We start from the raw sequence: 24,429 nt of genomic DNA on the forward strand, positions 1-24,429 counted from the left end.
AGTCTGTTTCCGTGAGAGAGACATTTTTAAGGTAAAATTAACAGACCGTGTTTCCAAAATGCCAGTGTTAGGGACTTCCCTGGCAGTCCAGTGGTTAAGACTCCATGCTTCCAATGCAAGGGACGTGGGTTCAATTCCTGGTTTGGGAACTAAGATCCTACATACCATACAGCCTGGCTAAAAAAAAAATAATAATCATAATCATAAAAATAAAATACCAGTGATGCACCTGCACATTAGCAATAAGTCTCTTGCTATGCACTGTGAGACTAGTTCATTATCTGGTACTATTCCAGTTCTCTCAATAAACTTGAAATGTGAGGAGATTCTGTCTTCATGGTGATAGAATTCATACACTGCACCTGTCATTTCTCGGTGTACATGCCACACAGATCTTAAAACAACCCTTGATTTATGCATCCTCCAGGCATTTCAGTGAAGTAAAACGGAAGAAATGCAAATGAAGTAGATAAATTGGGCAAAGTGTGTTTTTAAAAATAGTAATGAAATGTATGACTCACAAAATGAGCTTCCTCAGGAAACTAAAAATAGAACTACCATTTGATCCAGGAATTCCACTCCTCGGTATATATCTGAAAATGATGGAAGCACTAATTTGAAAAGATACGTGCATCCCAATGTTCATAGCAGCATTATTTACAGTAGCCAGTATATGGGAGCAACCCAAATGTCCATCAAGAAAAAGATGGATTAGGGCTTCCCTGGTGGTGCAGTGGTTAAGAAGCCGCCTGCCAATTCAGGGGACACGGGTTCGATCCCTGGTCCGGGAAGATCCCACATGCCGCAGAGCAACTAAGCCCGTGTGCCACAACTGCGGAGCCTGCGCTCTAGAGATCCCGAGCCACAACTACTGAGCCCACGTGCCACAATTACTGAAGCCTGTGCACCTGGAGCGTGTGCTCCACAACAAGAGAAGTCACTGCAATGAGAAGACCATGCACCGCAACGAAGAGTAGCCCTCGGTCGCGGCAACTAGAGATAGCCCGTGAGCAGCAATGAAGACCGAACGCAGCCCAAAATAAATAAAAAAAATTTTTAAGTCATAAAAAAAGGAAAAAGATGGATTAAAGAAGAGTGGTATACGTATCTACAATGAAATATTACTCAGCCACAAAGAAGAATGAAATTTTGCCATTTGCAGCACCATAGGTGGACCTAGAGCATATTATACTAAGTGAAATATGTCTGACAGAGAAAGACAAATACTACTTGATATCACTTAAATGTGGAATCTAGAAAAGAAATGAATGTATATAGTGAAACAGGACACACTCGCAGAGAAAACAAACTAGGTTACCTGTGAAGCGAGGGAGGAGGGGAGGGGCAAGATAAGAGTATGGGATTGAGAGAGCCAAGCTATCAATACTTTGTATAAAATAGATAAGCAATATCTTAAACAATATATTGCACAGCACAGGGAATCATAGCGATTATTTTGTAATAAGTTTTATAATCTATGAAAATTCTGAATCACTATGCTGTGCACGTGCAGTGAATGTCATATTGTAAATCAACCATAGTTCAATAAATAAATATATATCATGCATATGTATCATATAGGATTCACAAAATGGAATTTTATAACAGTTGAGATATAATGCTTATTACTATAACAACTTTTTTAATAGCCTTTCAAAAAGCCTCTTGAAAAATTATGATTCATATTTATAATCTGATAAATACCTGCACACATTAATTTTCATGAAACAAGTGGAAAATATCCTCGGCAATTCATCTGAACAGTATTTCACAAGTATTTCTAACATTCATATTGCACCATGAGTTCTGTGTGCATCAGGAAGCGGAATGTAGCAAGTGTGTTTTTTATTAATTAATTAATTTATGGCTGCGTTGGGTCTTTTTTTTTTTTTTTTTCGGTATGCGGGCCTCTCACTGTTGTGGCCTTTCCCATTGCGGAGCACAGGCTCTGGACGCGCAGGCTCAGCGGCCATGGCTCACGGGCCCAGCCGCTCCGCGGCTTGTGGAATCTTCCCGGACCGGGTCATGAACCCGTGTCCCCTGCATCGGCAGGCGGACTCTCAACCACTGCGCCACCAGGGAAGCCCTGCGTTGGGTCTTTGTTACTGATCAAGGGCTTTCTCTAGTTGCGGGGAGCGGCGGCTACTCTTCATTGAGGTGCGTGGCTTCTCGTTGCTGTGGCTTCTCTTGTTGCGGAGCACGGGCTCTAGGCACGTGGGCTTCAGTAGTTGCGGCACATGGGCTCAGTAGTGGTGGCTCGCGGGCTCTAGAGCATAGGCTCAGCAGCTGTGGGACATAGACTTAGTTGCTCTGCGGCCTGTGGGATCTACCCAGACCAGGGCTTGAACCCAAGCCCCCTGCATTGTAAGGCGGATTATTCACCACCGAGCCACCAGGGAAGCCCTACCTGGAACCTTTTATCTCATATACATTTATCAATTCACTTAGACACGCCAGCTAACTGCTGGCAAAAACAGCTTTTTATTGACACCATTCTCGACTCGTTAGGAGGAAACATCTTAGTTTCCGATATAACTGGCCCAAGCAACGGTAAGCTTTTGCCTTAAAACTGTAGCAAACAGTAAATTAAAACAAGCAGTTTCAAGCTGCAGGGACCAACCTACCCCTCGCCGCCACCTACCCCTCGCCGCCTCCTGCCCCGCCTAACTGCGCTCCCTGGACTGAAAGGGGCTCCCTCCTCGCCCCGCCCCTCGCCGCTAGCGCTCCGCCCAAGCCCCGCCCCCAGAAGCCCTGCTTCTAACTCCGCGCTCGCGCCGTTAATAACGGAAGCGGAAGCGGATAGCGCGGAGAGAAGGTCACCCTGCTGAGAGTAAGTTTTCTTTTCTGGTGTGACTCTGTGCCGCGCGGCCCCCCTTTCTCCATCTTCAGAGTGTGGGGGGGTCACCAAGGACCGTAAATCTCAGCACCCGGCCCTACGCTCCCAGTAAATCCGGACGTCGCCGTTGCAGGTCAGGCATGTTTACCTTTGGGTTTGAATTCGCTCTGAGGCCGGTCCCGGTGCCCTTGGCTTTTCTGCCTTCGGTCCGGGTAGACACCTCCATTCGCGACATTTTCCTGCTTAAAATCCATTACTGCCTCCGTCCCTTCCCGCCGCCTGTAACGTCCCCTTCCGCGAGGTGGATTCGCGCCCCCCAGCCTCGCCCTCTCGGCCCCTGGAGGGCAGCGCCGGCCGCCCCGCTCCCGGACAGCCCACGTCCTCTCCCCGGTCCTGGCATTCTGCAGAGCCCGCCCCTCTCCTGAGACCCCCTCCCTCCCTCCCAGCGCCTCTGTCCTCGCGTCTCCTCAGGCCGGTCCTTTTGCTCCCCCGGCCTCCCCTTCGTAGTCAGCCCTTCCCCTCACCCGGCGTGGGGGGGCGGGGAGTGACCTGGGCCAGCCATGTGACACCCAGTGTTCTTCCGTCTGAAATTCCACCCCGCTGGAGAATGGACTCTTCCGGTAGGCGGCATGTTATTCCGTCTCGGCCTCTGTAAATATGTGGGCGATGGGGGAACTGGAGGAGCAGAGACAGAGCGACTGAGAGAGAAATAGAAAAGCTGACAGGGTGGAAAGAATGAGGGAGAGCGGATGGAGACGTAGAGGATGGCTGAGGAGCTTATAAAGAGACAGTGAAATGAAAGAGACTAAGTAAGCCTTGAAAATAGCAGGTGAATAAAATCGAGAAGTAAAGGAAAACGCCGGATCTCCAGGGATTGCAGAGCAACATAGAGAGAGGCCCTGGATCAGTGGTAGTAGGGAGGGCATTAGTGGTGAGGCACTGCACAGAAAATCTGGGAGAGGACAAACGGTGGAACCATGGCCTTCAGGGCATCCTGGTCCTGGGAGAGAAGCAGAGGACTTCTGTGGCTAGCAGAGCAGAGGAAGAGAGAGAGCAGAAAGGAAGCACAGCCACCTGGGGTGCCGGAGAGTGGGGAGGAAGGGAGAGTAACAGAAGGGGTGTCACGGGCCGGGCAGAGAGGGAGTAGAGTTGGGGGAAGAAAGAGGCAGAAATGTATGGATAGGCCAGCAGGAGCACCAGGGGAGTAGATAAGATCAAAAAGGAGACAGAAACACGGAAAGAAATAGACAATAAAATGGAAACACATAGTAGTGCAGGTAGAGGGCAGACTGGGTCCAGGTTGGGGGTGAGTTGATTGGATTTGGACGATTAAGTTATGATATACTGACTTCTGGCTTTAGACTCTAATAAATTGAAATGTTGCTTGCTTAAATTATACAGGTGAGGATTTGTATTGCAAAACTGTAAGGTTTGTGCATTTTGTAATTGTTTGTATGAGAAGAAAACTTCTCTTTGCAATCCCTGTTCAGCCAAGGGGCGGTGAGTTGACTCAGGCAGTTGTGGGTCACCCCCTTCCATTTCCTGGTGTGGGGTAGAGGACAGGGGAGAGACTAGTGGGGCAGGAAATGACTGACTTTCACTACATGGTGCTTTTTTAAAGAAACACTAAAAATTTTGTTTTTCTGTAATGGACTTACTTTCTGCTCTCTGGTTTCTTTACATTTATGTCTTGCCTTTAACTTTGCATATATCCTAGTGCATTAGATATCTAATTTCCTGCAAATAATTACTAACTTGTGAAATAAGTTTGGTGGCCTTATGTATTCTACTCATGTGATTCTTTTCTAAATATGATAAATCCTCGTTTTTTTTTTGTTATTTATTTATTTGTTTTTCGCTGCGTTGGGTCTTCGCTGCTGCGCGTGGGCCCTCTCTAGTTGCGGCGAGCAGGGGCTACTCTTCGTTGCGGTGCGCGGGCTTCTCATTGCGGTGGCTTCCTTTGTTGCGGAGCACAGGCTCAAGGCACGCGGGCTTCATTAGTTGTGGCACGCGGGCTCAGTAGTTGTGGCTCACGGGCTCTAGAGCGCAGGCTCAGTAGTTGTGGCACACGGGCTTAGTTGCTCCGCGGCATGTGGGATCCTCCCAGACCAGGGCTCGAACCCGTGTCCCCTGCATTGGCAGGCGGATTCTTAACCACTGCGCCACCCGGGAAGCCCCAATCCTCAATTTTTTTTAAAACATTGACAGCAGGATCTTTAGATTAAAAAAATTCACAAATTCATTTTATTTATTCAGATATAATTGACACCTGAGTTCTTCCCCTGCTTTATCTTTGTATACTGGTAAAGTTCTTTGGTAACTAGTAAATAATTTTAGACTCTTTTGATGAGTACTTGGTAGATATGTCATTGATCTTTTATATTAACAGTCAAAACCTAGTTTAACCAGTTAGTCTAATATTCTTTTTCCCCTTTTATTCCTCTATTCATGATGAAGAAGTTTGCTCAGATCTTGCTTCTAAGCTGAACGCTTGCAATGTTTTATGCACCAGCAACTATGCTTTTCCAATTGTTTATTTTTAAATTCTTTTACTGTGATTTTTCTGGAAAGAAAAATTACCTGTTTGGTGACAGTGTGATCAGACATTGAAAGAGAAGTTTCCTTTGATCAGGCACCTGAAAGATGGTGTTTTAAATGGAACAGGCGATAAGGACAGACTCTGCCCACCGACCCCTCAGGATCTCATTTCAGAATTCAGTTACACCTGATGCTGTTCACTCAACCAGGACTTTCTCAGAAAAGTCTCCCTTCTGGGCCTCAGGGCGCCCACTTGTAACATGGAGATGAGAGACTAGACCAGAAACTCTCAGTCAGAGTAACACTGACCCTGAAGTGATTGGCCAAATTGCGTGTGTGTCTGTGTTTGTCTTCTTTTTGGAGAGAGTGTCTAGTTTTGTTTAGAATTGTATATGGGTTCCTGTCTTCCCACAGGCTCGGAGTAGAAGTGACCGTAGTCAGAAATATTTCTCTGCATTAAGTATAAATCCGAGGAGAGTTTATGCCAGTTCTGGCACTCAGACCTGCACCGGCTCTTATTTGCCCTCAGGGCAAATCCCGACTCCTCCCTGTGGCTGCTCAGCCCTGTGTCATCAGGGCCCTGCCAGTGTCTCCAGCCTCATCCTGGGAGCTGACCCTGTTCTCATGGTTCACTCTACGCTGGGCACATTCACCTTTTGTCTGTTTCCAAACAAAAACTACTTCTATCTGACATCATAGTTCCTGTTCTTACCTTTTGCCTTGAAGTCACCATAGCACAGGCCCTTTGTCTCCCTTCAGGTCTAGGCTCAGAGAGGGCTCGCCATCTCCTCCTGACTATCTGTGTCACATTTTATTGCCTCTGTATCAATCACCTTCAACAGAAATGCCCCTCTCCATTGATTATTTGGAGTCTTCTTCCTTTTCCATTCATTGAAGGATGCACAGTGTTCCTCCTCTTCCCTGGATAGCTGCGGCATCTCCCTCTGGGGATGTGTTTAGTGGCTGGGACTGTGGGTTGGGCTGAATAATCCTCAGGGGAGACCAGGGGAACACGGTAGGTGATGAGGATGGTTCCTACATTTGTTCTGGACATTTCAACTCTAATTGATTATTACCCCATATGGCTGCTTAATTACTCAAAATAAGAGCAAAAAGATGCAGGGAGTGCTAACAATCCCTACAGAACTGATGTCCTCATGTAGTACGTTGAGGTGTCCCCATGTTTAGTGTGCTGTGTCACTGCTCCACTGTAGCCCCCAGGTGTTCCAGGCTGTGCACATCTAGGGACCAGTTGCCTCCTTGGACAGGAGCTTTGCCTTCCAGCAGTTCATCTGCTCCGAGTCAGGGGTAGTGATTTCACTGTGGTAACTGTGGGCCAAAGTCCAGAACCTAAGGAGGAATGAAGGAGACTTCCCTCAGAGAGTTAGGGTATCTTTTAATTACCTGTGAGCTGGGAGAACAGGAGAGAAGAAACTTGGGGACCATCTGTCTTGGGGACAAGAAATCTGGGGACCGCCTATCTTTGAGTCTCCCACACTGCATTCAAATGTCCTTTGTAACTGGACTCCGTAACATTCTTACTTTCTCCTAAGTTTTTCCAGGAGGGCCAACTTTGTTGACCTGCATATTGAATGCCCAGTGTCCTTTCGGTGGCAGCTTGTGTGTATTCCTGTTGCGATGGCTTTCCTGAGAGGTACTTTTGTCCTTTAGCCCTGTTTGCCCATGAGTGCAAGGAGGAGAGCCTGCAGGAGGGATATGGCAGCAAGTGTGGGCTTCAAGATGAGCCCAATGAATGGTGTATGCATTTGTCCCTTTTGGGCTCAAGGGGTGTGTGGAACTCCTGGCAAGGGACGTGTCAGTTCTGGCTGGAGCACCTGGAATTGGGTTTATAGGTAGTTGTGGGTGCATTGCATGGTTTGAGGTGCCATAGTGTCTTAGCTCAGGTTCCCTGGGACATAGCTGCTGACACTGAGGTTTCCATGCATTGGTTTAATCTGGTATTTCATGGCCATACATGAGGAGGAATGAAGGCAGTGGTTTTAGACAAAGAGAAACATTTTCCTCCATTGTGGTTAAAAAAAGTGTGGCCTGAGCTGAGCTTACAGGGATTTTTGGGTGCAGGAGGATGGGTGCCTTGTCCGCAGGCAATGGAGCTAGAGGGTGCCCTACAGCATCCACTCCGCAAGTGACTTGTTTTGGGTATTCTGGGAGGTCAAGAATCATTGTGCAGGGATACTGCTTTGGGAAAGATCTCTGGTGTTCTCCTTACTTGCTGCAAGTAATAAATCCTTCCTGCTCCAGAAGAAAAAAAGGGAGAGAGAAAGAGAGGAATCATTGTGCAGTTTTTAGACTTAATATGGAGGTCAGTTTGTTGTTTACCTTTGGTACTTTTTAGTATTTTGTGTCGCAGATAAAGAAATTTTCAGTTGCACTGTGAAACATAAGGAAAGGGGAATTGGAGTGTTGCCTTGGGGGATGTTTGGGTCTCACTGGGGGATGTGCATCGTTGGAAACATCTTTCTTTTATGTGTAGTTTTTGAAGATGACAGTGTTTGGGCTGTGGTTACTGTGAATGAAAATATGGTATTTTGCATCTATTGGTTCCTTGGGTGTCTTATATGTATTTTTCCCTCTGGCATGATTTATTAGAGTTTGGCATGTTTTCTGGTATTTTCTAGCACGATGAGTTGATCATTATGGGTTTTGTCGAGACTATGTTGGACCCCATGAAAGTTTGTAAGTTCATTTGAGTCCAGAAGGGAAGTTATGAGTAGTAAGCTTCAAATGGCAGAAGGTTTTCATTAGGGAGATTTTGCTAGGTATGTTTCTGTGGACAGAACCTGAGAGGGGCCATTAAGTTCTTTAATGTAGGGAGAGATTGTTCCAAGAATCAGAGGGCCAGCAACACCACAGTGATCAGTAATACAGAGGCACGTTCTTGGGAAGGTGTAGCCGCTACTTTCTTGCTGCCAGGCCAGTGCTGGTTCCTCTACGGTCCTCTCCCTGTCTCAGAACACACACACACACACACACACACACACACACACACACACACACACACACACACACACACACACACGCTTGTGCTTCATTGGTGGGAATGTAAATGGTATGGCTATTACGGAAAACAATTTAGAGGTTCCTCTGTCTAGATAGCCAAAGGAAATGAAATCATTATATTTAGGTAAATATTTGCAACATGTTCATCTAATGTTCATCGTGCTATCGTTAATCATACTGTGTTTCTATATATCTGGTATTTGCTGAGAGAGTAACACTTGAGTGTTCTTAGCACACAGAAATAAAATGGTCGTTGTGAGTTGATGGACGTGTAAAGCACTCTGTTATGAATATTACACAGTGTATACATATGTCTAATAAGCACATTGGATGCCTCATATGTACACCATTGTTATACATCTGTTAGGCCTCAGTAAAGCTGGAAAATGAAAAGCAAGTGGGGGCTGTGCTGGGCTTGCCTCCTGTGAGTGCTGCTCAACCCAGGCGTTTCCTTAGATCGATGAAGAATTTTGTACAGACATGTTTTGTACCCTCTGACCAGGGATTCCTCTTCATACTGTCAGTGTGGGGGTCCAACCTCAACAATATTTGAGGTGCCCCAGGATGTTCCAATCCGGATCCCTCACTGAGCATCGTGACTCTGGGTCCCCCCGTTCCTGAGGGCTGAGATCCGGGCTGAGGGTGAGGGCTCTGCTCTGCGTGGGGATGGATCAGGGCTGGTCTGTGACCTGCAGGGGATCGTCGGGTCCAGCTGAGGTGCCCGCTGCTGCTGGGTACGTGAGGGCCTCACCAGGAGGGGAGCCTGATCTGAAGGAAAGGGTGGGGAAACTCACTGGTTGGTCTGCGTGTGGGAATTATTGTCCTGAGCCCCTCCTGGGACAGTGGGCAGCAGAGGACCGTCTGTTCCCCATGCTGAGGGCTTCCCTGTGTGTGTGGTGGTGACTCAGGAAGGGGGTGTGTTGATTCTAAGCATTAAACAGCTTGTTTTCCACTTTCAAGATCGACCTCTAAAGACTCTTGTCTGAGGAAGAAGCCCAGAAGAGGAGGGAGAGGAAAGAAAAGGAGTCTGGAATGGCTCTTTCTCAGGTAAAGTCATATTCTCAGTTGTTTCTTCTGTCTGTCCTTCCTGAAATGCCCTTCTTTGGACTCGCTAATCTCTGACTCTGAACTATCCTGCCTGACACCTGTACATTCACACTCACTCGGGTCCTTCCCTCAGGGCCTGTCATCTCCACTTAGATCCCATTTCCCCATGACCTAGTGACCTGGAACTTCTGAAGAGGCTCCGCTGGGTGTAGTCCTGGGCAGGGCTTCACACCCATGGATTGGAGACATGGTGTCAGTGATACTGGACAGCAGGGATTGCTTAGGGCCCCATCAGGATGCACTGTCTGCTGTCTGTCAAGCAGGATAAAGAAGCTGGACATTAATGTGCACAGTATCTCGTAAAATCTGGAAAACAGACCAGTAAGAGGTAATTTGTTCTGTCTTTTTAACTTTTTTTTTTTTTTTTTTTTGCCATGCCCCACCAAGGCTTGTGGGAACTTAGTTCCCCGACCAGGGATTGAACCCGGGCTCACTGCAGTGAATGTACCAAGCGCTAACCATTGGATCACCAGGGAATGTTTTAGTCCATTCTTGAGTTTGAACTATGAAATCAACCTAAATCTCTGACAGTGGGAAATTCTTTAAATCGCTTTCATCACCTGCATTCCACAGAGGTTGTCTTTTCACTCTGTGGATTGTATCCTGTGATACAGAAGTTTTTTACCTTTGATGCAAGTAAGTAAGGTTCCATCTTCATTCTTTTGCTGGGATGTATGTAGTTGCTCAGCATCATTTGTTATTGAGACTGTCCTTTCCCCTTTGTGTAGTCTTTGCACCCTTGGCTGTACATTTTATATATATTCACTGGATTATTTCTGGTATCCACTGGGTTTTGTATCTGTGCTTATACCAGTACCACATCATCCTGATTACTTTGTAATATGTTTCGAAATCTGAAAATGATGTCCATCTTCTTTTTCAAGAGTATTTTGGCTGTTGGGCATCCTTTGAGATTCCCTATGAATTTTAGTATGATTTATTTTTTAACTGCAAAAATTGCCTTCGAAATTTTGACAGGGATTCCATTGAATCTGTAGAACACTTTCAGTAATAAAGTCATTTTAAGAATATTAATTCTTCCAATTCATGAGTACAGGGTGTCTTTTTACTTATTTGTATATCCTTGGATTTCTTTTAGCAACATTTAGTAGTTTTCAGTGTGCAAGTCTTTCACCTCCTTGGGTAATTTTTTCCTAGTCTGTCTCTTGATGCTATAGTAAACAGTATTGTTTTCTAACTTCCTTTTGAATTTGTTCATTGTGTATATTGTGTATACCAAGGCAACTGATTTTTGTGTGCTGATAATTTTTTTCCTTTCTGGCCATGCCTTGTGGTTTGTGGGATCTTAGTTCCCCCACCAGGTTTTGAACCCAGGGCCATGGCAGTGAAAGCACAGAGTCTTAACCACCGGACTGCTGGGGAATTCCCTGCTGCAATTTTTCCAAAGTTGTTTTTTCTTTTTTTTTTTTTTTGGCTGCATCAGGTGTTGTGGCACTCGGGATCTTCATTGAGGCGTGCGGCATCTTTTGTTGTGGCGTGCAGTGTCTTTCGTTGAGGCGCATGGGCTTCTCTCTCTAGTTGTGGCGTGCGGGGTTTTTTTTTCTCTCTCTCTAGTTGTGGCACACGGGTTCCAGAGTGCGTGGGCTCTGTTGTTTGCGGCACGCGGGCTCTCTCGTTGAGGCGCGTGGGCTTAGTTGCTCTGTGGTATATGGGATCTTAGTTCCCTGACCAGGGATTGAACCCAAGTCCCTTGCCTTGGAAGGTGGATTCTTTACCACTGGACCAACCAGGAACTCCTTGAAGTTGTGTTTTGAAGTGGTAGTTTTCTCATGGAGCCTTTTTGGTTTGCACATGTAAAACCTTGTCACCTAGAGAAAAAGGTAATTTTACTTCTTTTTCAATTTGTATAACTTTGATTTCTTTTTCTTGTCTAATGGCTCTCCATACATTCTTGAACAGCAGTACAAGGTTTGCATCTTTCCCCTTTTTTGTTGTAAGCATTTAGCATTGTAGACTTCCCTTTTACTATGGTTTTGACTGCCTGTTATAAATTTTGGTATGTTGTGTTTTTATTTTCATTCAGATATTTTTACAATTTCCTTGTGATTTCTTCTTTAACCCATTGCTTCTTTTTTTAAAAAATAAATTTATTTATTTTATTTTTGGCTGTGTTGGGTCTTCATTGCTGCATGTGGGCTTTCTCTAGTTGCAGTGAGCAGGGGCTACTCTTTGTTGCAGTGCGCGGGCTTCTCATTGCGGTGACTTCTCTTGTTGTGGAGCACGGGCTCTAGGCACGCGGGCTTCAGTAGTTGTGGTGCTGGGGCTCTGTAGTTGTGGTGCACAGGCTTATTTGCTCCGCAGCATGTGGGATCTTCGCGGACCAGGGCTCGAACCTGTGTCCCCTGTATTGGCAGGCGGATTCTTAACCACTGAGCCACAAGGGAAGCCCGGCCCATTGCTTCTTTAAGAATCAGCTGTTTACTTTGTACATTTTGGGGGTTTTCCTGTTTTCCCTCTGTTATTTCAAGTTTCATTTCATTGTGGTTAGAGAAGACACTTTTTAGATCTCAGTCTCCTTAAATTTGTTAAGATTTGTTTTGTGGCCTAAGATGTGTTTTGTGGTCTGTTATGGAGAATGTTTCATGTTTGCTTGAGAAGGATGTTTTTTGGTGTTGGGTGGAGTGTTCTGTACATGTCTTTTAGGTACAATTGTTATTTAGTGTAGTTCAAGTTCTCTGTTTCCTTTTAAGTTGTTTCCATGTGTAGATATAACTAGAGTATTGAAGTCTCATACTGACATTTTGCTGTTGTCTCTTTCTGTTGTTTCCTTCATATTTGGGCAAGCTCTAAGGTTAGATGTATATATATTTATAATTGTTATATCTTCCTGGTGAATGGACTGTTTTATCATTATATAATATCCTTTGTCTCTTGTGTCAGTTTTTGTCTTTATTTTTTCTGATGTAATATAGTCACCCCTGTTCTCTTTAGGATGGGCTATCTTTTCACATCCTTTCTCTGCTCTTAGATTTCTGTGTCCTTAGATTTGTGAATGTTCACAGTTCCAACTCTCTGGCACACTCTCTTTGTGTCTCTTGCCCTCTGTTTTCCTCCTGTTACCGCCTCTAATGGCTCTTGCTCAGGCACACTGTACATTGTGAAAGGCAGGTGCCCTGGCCAGCCCCCTTCACTCCACTGTAACTTCAGAGGGAATGCATCAAGTTTCCTTCTAATCATGCTGTTTGGTGAAATATTCTTCCTTAATTACAATATACTTTTTTTTTTTTTTTTTGCAGTATGTGGGCCTCTCACTCTTGTGGCCTCTCCCGCTGCGGAGCACAGGCTCTGGACGCACAGGCTCAGCAGCCATGGCTCCCAGCCGCTCCACGGCATGTGGGATCTTCCCGGACTGGGGCACGAACCCATGTCCCCTGCATTGGCAGGCGGATTCTCAACCACTGCGCCACCAGGGAAGCCCACAATATACTTTTTTCCATATTCTTTTTAGTCATGATATTTAATTCTCCGAGTAGCTTTTTTTTTTTTCGGTATGCGGGCCTCTCACTGTTGTGGCCTCTCCCATCGCGGAGCACAGGCTCCGGACGTGCAGGCCCAGCGGCCATAGCCCACGAGCCCAGCTGCTCCGCAGCATGCGGGATCCTCCCGGGCCGGGGCACGAACCCCTGTCCCCCGCATCGGCAGGCGGACTCCCAACCACTGCGCCACCAGGGAAGCCCTCTCTGAGTAGTTTTTAACTTTACTATTGTGATAATTTTTTTCTTAGTCTCTTAAATTAATGTATAATAGTAATAACTTTTCTGATTTTGAGTCAGTGTTTTATGTGTGGAATACAGAAATAAACTCTGCTTTGCATTTGTTAATACCTACTATGTCAATATTGTGGTTTAAATTGTATTTATATATGGGTATTCAATAGAGATTGCAGTTAAAGGATCCTATTTTTTTCATGTTAGTACCATTTAATACAGTTGATATATTTTCATTGTTTCAAAGATGCTGAAATTCACATAAATAAAAATGATGATAAAAAAATCATGCAATAGTATATCCAGAGACAACTTCTCTCGTTTCAGTTATTTGTGCATTTACCTGTGTGTCCATGAGTTCATGGATGTGCAAGTCCATGGTTTTGATAAAAGACATCAGAATTTTATAACTATGCACTGTATTTTATTGCAGTTGAAATTATATCATAAATATATTACATGGCCTTGAATTTTTCCTACACTATCCTGTTAATGGTTCAGATGCTAGTAAGATTACTAACATGTTGTGTGTGTGTGTGTGTGTGTGTGTGTTTGCGCGCGCGCATGCGTGCCTACATCTATAATGACCTTTTACTGCCTTTCATGTTGTTCAACTTCTTTCAAGTTTTCTGGGAGAATCCTCTGGCCGTGTGCTTCCAAATCTCTTCTGTTACTTCAGTTTTTGCTTCTTTATCTTCAGTTCAAGAGCGCATCCACCTTAATTCAGGTGCTTGCTGTATCATTTCTTAGCTCGAACTAAGTTGAGTTTCTCCAAACGTCTCTGACAGTTTTCTCCTCTGCACGATGGGAACAGATCTTTCTCTACTGAGCTACAATGTTGATAAAAAAGTTCATATCTATAAAGCATTTAGAGTAATGCTTAGCATCTGTGAAGTATTCAAACACCTTTAGTCATTGCTGTTATTGTCATTGTAATTTAAGATTTTGATTTTCTTTTTTAAAGCACTGTGGACTTAGTCATCTCTAAAGCCACCACTCATAGTGTAGTTCATCTAGATTTTGAATAGCACTCAGTGTGTAAGACATAATCTAACACTTCTGGATAGAGAACTCATTGTTGAATTTTATTTATACGTATTTCATGTATTGTCCACAAAAATGAAAAATACACATTGATTACAGGTTATCATAATCTCTATGAAAAAGCATAAGAAATTAAAATTAGAGACCCATAATTTCCCCAGATATCTTTTTATATGGATCTGTCAGAATACATACTTAAACTTGATCTTTTCACCTCTTCTCATTTTGTGTGAAAATAAGAATTCTCCTCATGGCCCCTTGGTGAAATGTGTTTTCATTTCAGGCACAGTTGACCTTCAAGGATGTGGCCATAGAATTCTCTCAGGAGGAGTGGGAATGCCTGGACCCTGCTCAGAGGGCCTTGTACAGGGACGTGATGTTGGAGACCTACAGGAACCTGGTCTCCCTGGGTGAGGATAACTTCCCTCCAGAAATTGGGATCTGCCCTTATGTATCTTTGCATTTTCCATTGTGTGCCTCCTGGGAGCCCCTGTTTTGCTTGACTGATCTGAAATCCTTGTTGATTCAGACATGGAAAGCTTCAGGATGCAGCCTCAGGAGTTTAAATCTACCTTTTCCTCTGATGGCCTGCCCAGTTCGTGATACATCAGGAGTTGTTCCAGAGCTTACATGTATATAAAGCTCAATGGGAAACTTTTAATATACCCATTTTCCTGTTTCCTACCCCTGTGCTTTTGATTTAGGAGTTTTAGGAAAAGAGCTACGTTTCTGCACATTATACTGTTCCCTGTGTATTCAGGAGGTAAAGAGCAGGTCAGTTTTTTGAAATATTTTTCTGTTTCCATCTGTAGTCACCTCAGTTCTCAGTTGAGCAAGAGACCAGGATTCTGGAAAAGCCACAGCAAATCATGTTTCCTTCCTCTTATGTGGAGGAATTTCTGTTTCTTATCTGAATATTTTACCCACTTTGTAACAAGAGAAAGAGCCCTGGGCTGTGAAGACTGATCTGAATACCTTTGGGGATGTATCAAAGTGTGAACACAGGTCAGATCTCAGAAGCGCCGAGGGGAAGCCTCATTATTAATAGTGTTTGGAGTCTTTCCCCTCATCAGAGAGTTCTATGGGAATACAAAAATTTACTTATTATTTGAACTCTCAGAGGAAATTTTTCTTCTCCGTAACTTATCCCTCTTGTCCTTCCACGTGTAAAATGTATTCTTTCACCCTCCAGTGGTGCTGCAGCTCCACCAGAGACAAAGGCAAGGTCTTTATCATGATCTGCAACACTCTGCCATCTGGTTTCTGTGAGCTCTTGTTGCTTGAATTAGCAGAGCATGAGGTGGACTTTTTCAAAGGGGCCTCTTGCCCCCTCATCTCTCCTTCTCGACTTCATTCCATTGGATGCTCAGTTCTCAGTCCACATAGATAAGAGCTGATGCCTGCAGACTCCAATCCCTGAACCTTTCCCGGTTCCGTCCCCATTTGATGTTTTTAGGAGACCTCATCAGAAGATGGGAGACACTGGCTGCTCTTTGATTCCATGTGGCATCTCAGAACCTGCATGGAGCTGTCTCAAGCCCTGTCTCCCTGTTTAGATCCCTCCTGCATTTCTTCTGTTCTGCTTTGGCCACATTCTTCAGGCTTGTGTGTAACAGGGAGGTGCATTCTATCTTCTGTAATTATTACTTAGGAAAACTAAGGACAGTGGACAGGGAGATCATCTCTTTGATCCCCAGTCCTACTGAGGAGCATATATGTATCTTTCAGCCTCTAGTTTGGCATCTGTGGCTAGAGCACATTGTTCCATCTGAAGGTTCTATGATATCTGACACACATATCTCTTATTTTTTTCACTCCTGTACTGCTCTACGTAGTCTGGGAATGTATTCTCTTCCTGATTTCATACTCTCCTAAGTTTGTGTGATTTTGCCTCTGAAACTTGTTTATGAAATACAGAGAACTGGGCTCTGAAATTTTATCCAGAACCTTTGGTGTGATAGTCCACCCTTCGTTAATCAGCAACTTCTGGTGGACTCTCTATAGGGTGGGTTTACTGGGTGACAGATAATTTTGAATGAGAATACTATCCCTCATATATTGTAATATTTTCCTGCTATATAGAAAATCACCACTTAAAGCTATAGTGAAGTGGTCTGCATATTCTATGATATGAGATAGAAAGTATCACCAGAGCCTGGCTGATAAATCTTTCCAGGTTTTTTTCTGGTTTTGAGCAGTGTCACAAAAGCCTGTCTCAAGGGCACTGTGATAGTGGTGTTCACATGTACTATGCCCATCCCCTTTCACCCTCAGTAAACGGTGAATAGGAATTTCTCCTCAGGATAACATTGCCCAAGTTCACATCCTCATATTTGTGAGGCTGTTGTGTAAACTGTTGTTGACACCATTTTGGGGTCACCTGTGTGCTATTCTTTCTACATCAACAGCTAATTTTGAAACATCTAAATTAGAGAATTTATGAAGTGCAGTGATACCTTCAATCTGAACCATAATTCGTTTTGTTTAGTAGACTGCCCTTCCCCCACTGAGTGGTTCTGATACTCCTGCGGAACATCACTTGACCACATACACAAGAGTTTATCTCTCACGTCTCTGTTGTATGCCACTGGTCTCTCTCTGTCTTTATGCTAGGACCGTACTGCTTTGGTTAGTTTAGGTTTCCAAGAATTTTGAAATGATGGTGAAACCTCCAACTTCATTCTTTTCAACCTTGGTTTTGCTATTGAGTGTCTTTTGAGATTGCATTTGAATCTTAGGATGGATTTATGTGTTTCTTCGAGACACACTATTGGGATTTTATTAGGGATTGTGTTGAATCTGTTGATCACTTAGGGTAGTGTTTACATACTGACAATATTTCTAATCCATGAACTTGGGGTATCTTTGCATTAATCTGTGTCTTTTCAAATATTTTTCAGCTGTGTTTTTAGTTTCTAGTGCATATATCTTTCCCTTCTGTAAAGTTTTGCCAAGTACTTTATTTTTCTGATGGTGTTGTAAATGGAATTGTTTTCTGAATTTCCTTCTTGATTTTTTATTGTCACTGTATAGAAACAGTATTGATTTTTGTTTGTCAATTTTATATATTGTCATCTTTCTGAGTTCATTATTTCTATCAAATTTTTGTTTAAGAATCTTCACGGGTTTTAATTTTTTTTTTATTTTTTATTTTTTTGCCGTGCTGCACGGCTTGTGGGATATTAGTTCCCACACCAGGGATCAAACCCAGGCCCCCAGCAGAGGAAGCATGGAGTCCTAACCACTGGACCACCAGGGATTTCCCCAGGGTTTTTTACTTATTAGATCATTTCATTTGTCAAAAGAGATAGTTTTGCTTCTTTTTGCTACTGGAATTGTTTTTATGTCTTTTTCTGCTACCTACATGTACTTGCTAGGAATTCCAGTGATTTTTTTTTTAGAAATACTGAGTGTAACTGTCCTTGTCTTTTTCTTGATCTTAGAGGAAAAGCTTTAAGTCATTCCCCATTGAGTATGATGTTACCTGTGGACTTTTAATACATGTCCTTTACTATGTTGAGGTCATTTTTTTTTCTATTTCTGGTTTACTGAGTGTTTTTATCATGTTTTTAGCATTTCCCCATGAGGACACCTCTGGTAATTGGGAGGCTTCTTCCAGTTCAATCTCAATGCAATGTAAGAAGGAGGTGGGGAGTCACAGGCCAGGGGATTGTCATGAACTTTCCTACATTTTTTGGTTTAGTGTTTTCAGGATAGGCAATTGCCTGGCTGCTCCCACTGTTTTTTTACTGGTTTGTAGAGTTTTCCCAAATTCTTTTTTGTTTATTGTTTTTAACTTGGCTTCCTCATGGCTGTAATGAGTGCCTGTGGTTTACTGTTCTGTTGACATCACTCCTCATGGTTTTGTTTTTCTTTGCAGAGTTTGTGTTAAGAAATTTAATGATCTGATTTTCAGTATTTAGAGAGGCCAGCTAAAAGAACACTGTCATGTTTAATAACAAGGAGTGTTAACATAAACATTTTATATACCAAATTATGTTATGTAATCTATATTTTAGTTAGTAACACTTTTCGCTTTCTTTGCTTACTTTACTATTGTGATCCTATCCTGAAATTGCTCAGGCTTTCTCAAACGCTTTCTGCTATCTTTGTTTCCCCATACAAACCCTGCTCACCCAGCCAGGAGATCTTCATTCTGAAATCAGGATCTCCCTACTTTACAGTAGTGTTGATCTGATTACTTTGTTCTGCACGTGTGTGTACAGAATAGACTGGTTCGTCTCCTTCTGCTGGTCTTCTCCTGGTTTTTTCTTCCACTTTCTGCTAAGAACATTATTGCACCATCTCCTTGAATATTGTGTATGTTTTTATTGAATATGTGCATGGAAATACAGCTGTTGGAATTTGATACCTTGCATAGCAAATAGTGTAATAGATTTAAAGTTAGTTTATTTCTACAGTGTTTAAATCTCTTTCAGTTCTTCCCATACTCATAGTATAACTCCCATAGTTAAAAAACTCTGTGCTCCACTCAGGCCCTTTCTCAGTCCTGACCTTTCCTTACATGGTACCTTGATGTGGATGGAAAGATTGTTATTTCCTATTTCCATGGTACCTTGATGTGGATGGAAAGATTGTTATTTCCTATTTCCATTGTTATTGTTAAGTTATTCTCCTGAACTTCCCAATTTCTGCAGCACTCCTTCACCCATCCCTCCACCTTCCACATCACTCACACTGTAAAAATAATGCCTCTTTATATATCGAACAACTGTCTCATGACACAACCTAAATCATTTTCTGTGTAGCTGTGATGACTCAGAAACCATTTCCAGGAGGGGCGGCTGAATACCCTTTGTAGTTATCCAGCTCACTTCTTGCATCTCCCTTGAAGTTTTCTTTCTCAACTCCTGATGTTTGTTGTCGTATTTTGTAATCTATCCTCTGCTGCTGTTGGGTGGGTGGTCATGCTTAAGAGTATGTTGTCTCAGTCTGTTGGTCAAGGTCCACATCATGGTTCTCACTGCTTTCTGCGTCAGTTGGGGTCATGCACAGAAACCTGATTCCACTTTCCTTACTTAAAAACTTCTGATAACTTTCCTCAAGCCTTTCGAAAGAAACTAGTAATGTTAGACGGCTTGAAATAGTGGGGATTTTTTGGGTTTTTTTGTTTGTTTGTTTGTGTTTTTGGCCATACCACGCTGCTTGCGGGACCTTACTTTCTCAACCAGGAATGGAACCGGGCCCATGGCAGTGAAAGTGCTGAATTCTAACCACTGGACTGCCAGGGAATTCCCAGAAATAGTGCATTGTTTTTATATTAATGAATCAAAAGTGGCTTTTGTATAAAAAAGATATATTAATATTCTGGCATGTTTATTATGATGTCCCTTTTTTTGCCTTATATATTGTATGCCTTTCTTCTGCAATTTGTTGTATGAACCTAGTTAAATAAATTCAAAAATTGCTCTCTCTTCATTATGTATATTTTGGAGCCAATGAACTGGATATTTTAGGGCACTGAACAGGTAGGGAGTTGTTCTATTTAATGGCTGTTAATATAACTGGAGAATATTTCATTTATTGATATTTAATTGTGATATACAGAAGGTGGTCTTTCAGAATGTTTTATGCTTCTTCCTGGGTACATAGATTTACAGCACGTTTTTAGAAGAACATTTTGTTTTTTAAAATACTGTTTTATCATACTCACCATTTTCTCTATGCTATATTTGTTTCCCAATTGGAAACCGCCACTCCTTGAGATTATACATTGAATAAGTTAGTTTTGCATTATTTACTGTCACAATTATTTACTGTCTGTCTTTTTAGCATTCATTTCTATTTAACAAGTATGCACAATATATGTATAGTATAATATTCTTTTCTCCTCAGTTACAAGGCACCAGTATGTTTACTGCTAATTGGTATATGCTTAGGTGTCATGGTTGAAAAATACACTTTCTTTGATAGCTAACAGAAGTTTTCTCAATGTGAGTGTTTTTATCATAGGTTGTTTGAAAATTGGGTACCCAAAATTTAAGTGGAATTCCCTCGATCACTTTATCTTTAGTAAAGAATCATTCCTTTTGTGTTTGTAAAGGTTTTAATATCCTGGTTGGGAATTTTCATAACTCTGTTTTGTGTAAGTACTAATTTTGGTGTAATATTTAACATGAACTATTTCCGTATGAACTGGGATGAATAGGGTACTTACGGTCCTTTATATCTTGTAGATATCTCTCACTTACATGTGATCAAGAAATTACAACTAAATGCAAACACTGATAGAGCAGAAGTATTCCAAACACTGACACTGGGAAGACATGAAAAAATCAAGCCTTTTTACCTCAGGGAAGTCCAGGAAAAGGAACATGACTTTGAGTCTCAGCCAAGAGATGAGGACAGAAATGACAAAGGGATGCCTGTAAACCATAACCAAAAGCTGGCTGATAAGAGAGATCGACATGGTAGAAGGGTTGCAGGAATCAAGCCTATTGAAAACAGGCTGGCATTAAGCTTTCAGGGTGAACTGCATATGTTCAAAAGTGAAGAGGAAATTGATGAATTTAATCAAGCTGACAAGAGCATCAGCATTAGTGCCTCATTTTCACCACTTCAAGGAACTTCTCCTACTGTCCAAACCACCATTTCTAATTCATATGAGAATGATTTTATACATCCTTCAATACTGACACAAGACCAGAGTGCATGCATGGAAAGCCCTTACAGATGTAATCAGTGTGGCAAAACCTTTCATCAGGGCTTAAATCTCACTCAGCATCAGTTGATCCATACAAAAGAGAAAATACTTAATTGTGATGTATGTTGCAAAGTCTTTAGTCGAAATTCAGACCTTGCAATTCATCGAACAATTCATACTGAAGAGAAATCTTACAAATATAACGAGTGTGGCAAAACCCTTAATCATGCCTTGCAGCTCACTGGACATCAGATAATCCATACAAAAGAGAACTTATATAAATGTGATGTATGTGAAAAAGTGTTTAGTCAAAGTTCATACCTTGCAGTTCATCAGAGAATTCATACTGGAGAGAAACCATACAAATGTAATGAATGTGGCAAGGTCTTTAGTCAGAATTCATACCTTGCAAAACATCGCAGAATTCATACTGGAGAGAAACCTTACAAATGTAATGAGTGCGGCAAGGCTTTTAGTCAGAAAGGAAACCTTGCAAGTCATCAGAGAATTCATACTGGAGAGAAACCTTACAAATGTAATGAGTGTGGTAAGGTATTTAGTATTAGATCAACCCTTGTCAGTCATCAGATAATTCATACTGGAGAGAAACACTACAAATGTAATGAGTGTGGCAGAACCTTTTATTTTGGCTCACACCTCATACAACATCAAATCATCCATTCAGGAGATAAGCCATATAAATGTGATGTATGTGGCAAAGTCTTCGGTCAAAATTCATACCTTTCAGTTCATCGGAGAATTCATACTGGGGAGAAACCTTACCAATGTAAAGACTGTGGCAAAATCTTTAATCACAGCTCAAACCTCAGGAGACATCAGATAATCCATACAGGACAGAAATTATGTAAATGTGATATATGTGGCAGAGTCTTTAGTTATAATTCATACCTTGCAATTCACCGGAGAGTTCATACTGGAGAGAAACCTTACAAATGTAGTGAGTGTGGCAAGGTCTTCAATCGGAATTCAAATCTCGTAATTCATCAGAGAATTCATACTGGAGAGAAGCCTTACAAATGTGACGAGTGTGGCAGCTGCTTTAGTCGAAAAGCATACCTTGCAAAGCATCAGAGTGTTCATACAAAAGCGAAACCTTACAAAGATAAAAACTGTTGAAAAACCTTTACTTAGATCTCAACTCTCACTACATATCAGGTAATAAATACAAAGGGGGAATCATATTAACGTGATATATGTGGGAAGGTCTTCACTCAAAATTGACACTTTGGGCTTCCCTGGTGGCACAGTGGTTAAGAATCCGCCTGCCAGTGCAGGAGACACAGGTTCGATCCCTGGTCTGGGAAGATCCTACGTGCTGCAGAGCAACTAAGCCTGTGCGCCACGACTACTGAGCCTGTGCTCTAGAGCCCGTGAGCCACAACTACTGAGCCCGCATGCCACAACTACTAAAGCCTGTGTACCTAGAGCCCATGCTCCGCAACAAGAGAAGCCACCGCAGTGAGAAGCCTGCTCACCACAACGAACAGTAGCCCCCGCTCGCTGCAACTAGAGAAAAGCCTGCGTGTGGCAGTGAAGACCCAATGCAGCCATAAATAAATAAATATTTTAAAAATCCTTAAAAAACAAAACAAAACAAAATTGACACTTTAAATTCATGGGAGATTCTTAGTGGAGAGAAGCTATGCACATGTCATGAGTGTGGCAAAGCCTCACCATCACATAATCTATACTGGACAGAAACTCTAGAAATGTATTGAATTTCTCAAAGTCTTCAGTCAAAATTCATACCTTAAGGTGCACCGAAGTTTCATATTGGAAAGCTGCCTGACAAATGTGATGAGTGTGAAAAATCTGTCAGTGTACTTAGAAGCTTATCTTACTGTCAAGTAAGCCACACTGATGATGAACTTTAAGCAGGGGTTTTAGCAGCTGTCCACGTCTTAGGCTTCACTGTTCACATCTTAGCCTTCATGGGGTAGGTGTGTTTAGTATGACCAGTCCTTAGACAAGGAAGTCATTCACCAAAGAATTCATTCTGGAGATTACCTCACAAATGCCATGAATGGGCAAAACCTTTACTCAGGGCTCACATCCCGCCAATCATCAGATAATCCATACTGGATGGAACATTACAGATGTACCAAATGTGGCAAAGTTGCAAGTTAGTGCTCACTTGTCACTAGATATTGGAATATTTATCCTGGAGAGAAACCACTCAGATAATGATGAGTGTGGTAAGGATTTTACGCAAAAATCACAAGATGGGAAGGTACTGGAACTATCCGTTACTAATGCAACTAGTGTGGCAAAACCTTTACCTTGAGTTCAAGCATTTGGCAACAGTGCAGAGTCCACTGAAGAGAAACACTAAAAATGTATGAGCAGAGGCTTTATCCTGGCTGCACAATTCACCAGACTTCTCAGCATGTATCTTTGAGAGGAACCACACGAAGTAATATGTGTGCTAAGGCTTGTACCCAAAGATGGAGTTTCTGAAACAGAGGATTTAGTTTGGAGAGCAACGTTTCAAATGTAATGAATGTTGTAAAAGTTTTCATCAGGTATCTACACCTTCAGTGTAATGATAAAATTCATACAGGTCGGAAACTATAGAGATTTACTGAACATGGAAAGAATTTGATGAAACGATGCGTCCTGAGGTTTCACCACAGATCTCATATGAGGGATAATCCTTACAAATGTAATGAGTTAGGTAAATTTTTTGCGCCATTCTTAAATCAGCCTACATATCAGAGAATCTATACTAGGAATAAGTGTTTCTCCAGGATTAATGTGAGATTGTTATGTACCTTAGAATCATTACAAGTCACAGTATGTTAAAAATTATGAAATGGTATGTATGTGACAGGAAGAATAACGTGCGAATGGCCAATTATCTTCACTGTAAATATTCTATTAATTGAATTTTATTGAAAAAGCCACATTACTATTTATGCCTTTCAACCTGAAGTTTGAAGTCTGTTGATCTTATGCCTTCATTACAGGCCTTTGATGATTGTCTCTGGGAAGGAATCAGTAACATAAGGGGGCCAACTTCATTAGGTGTGGTTCATTCACATCCGTGTTCCCTGGAAAAACAAGGACCCTGAATTACCAAATTCAATAGTTGTGAATTAGCAACAGGGAGGAGCAGAGAATAATATAAAACTGCCTTGACTCATCATGCTTGTTATGTTCAGGGTCCATGGATAGGCCACTGTGCGTTATAGGACAGAATGCTCTACCAGATGACCATGAACAGAGCAGTAAGGACATTAAGGGACTGGACTTGCCAAGAGAGGAGAGTGACAGGTTGCTAGGGACTGATTATGTGGTAGGAACAATGTGTTGGAAAAGTTGGTCACTTCCTCCACTGCATGTGAATTGGTGATGTTTGCATCTATGTTTAATGAGAAATTAGACTCATTCTTGGGAATTGAAGGGAGAACAGTTAACATTAGGGGAAAATTTAATTACTGGGTGAGGCTTGTTGGAGGATAAGCTTTCGG

The 24,429-nt window shown here is 42.5% G+C and overlaps 1 protein-coding gene, 1 long non-coding RNA gene and 1 pseudogene across 2 annotated transcripts in view; 1 reads left to right on the forward strand and 2 right to left on the reverse strand.

Annotated features, from left to right (window-relative positions):
- Positions 1 to 24,429, reverse strand: part of LOC101281293 (zinc finger protein 665) — a 369,078-nt gene that overhangs the window by 58,262 nt on the left and 286,387 nt on the right. The gene's annotated exons all lie outside the window — the stretch shown is intronic.
- Positions 1,866 to 3,651, reverse strand: LOC125962715 (uncharacterized). The gene is made up of 2 exons (XR_007474356.1): positions 2,985 to 3,651; positions 1,866 to 2,286 (listed from the first exon to the last, which is right to left on the reverse strand). It is a non-coding gene; the product is annotated as an uncharacterized LOC125962715 (long non-coding RNA).
- Positions 2,727 to 21,930, forward strand: LOC105747743 (zinc finger protein 813-like; annotated as a pseudogene).

Source organism: Orcinus orca, chromosome 20, assembly GCF_937001465.1.
Source record: "Orcinus orca chromosome 20, mOrcOrc1.1, whole genome shotgun sequence".
In the NCBI taxonomy this organism is placed as follows: domain Eukaryota; kingdom Metazoa; phylum Chordata; class Mammalia; order Artiodactyla; family Delphinidae; genus Orcinus; species Orcinus orca.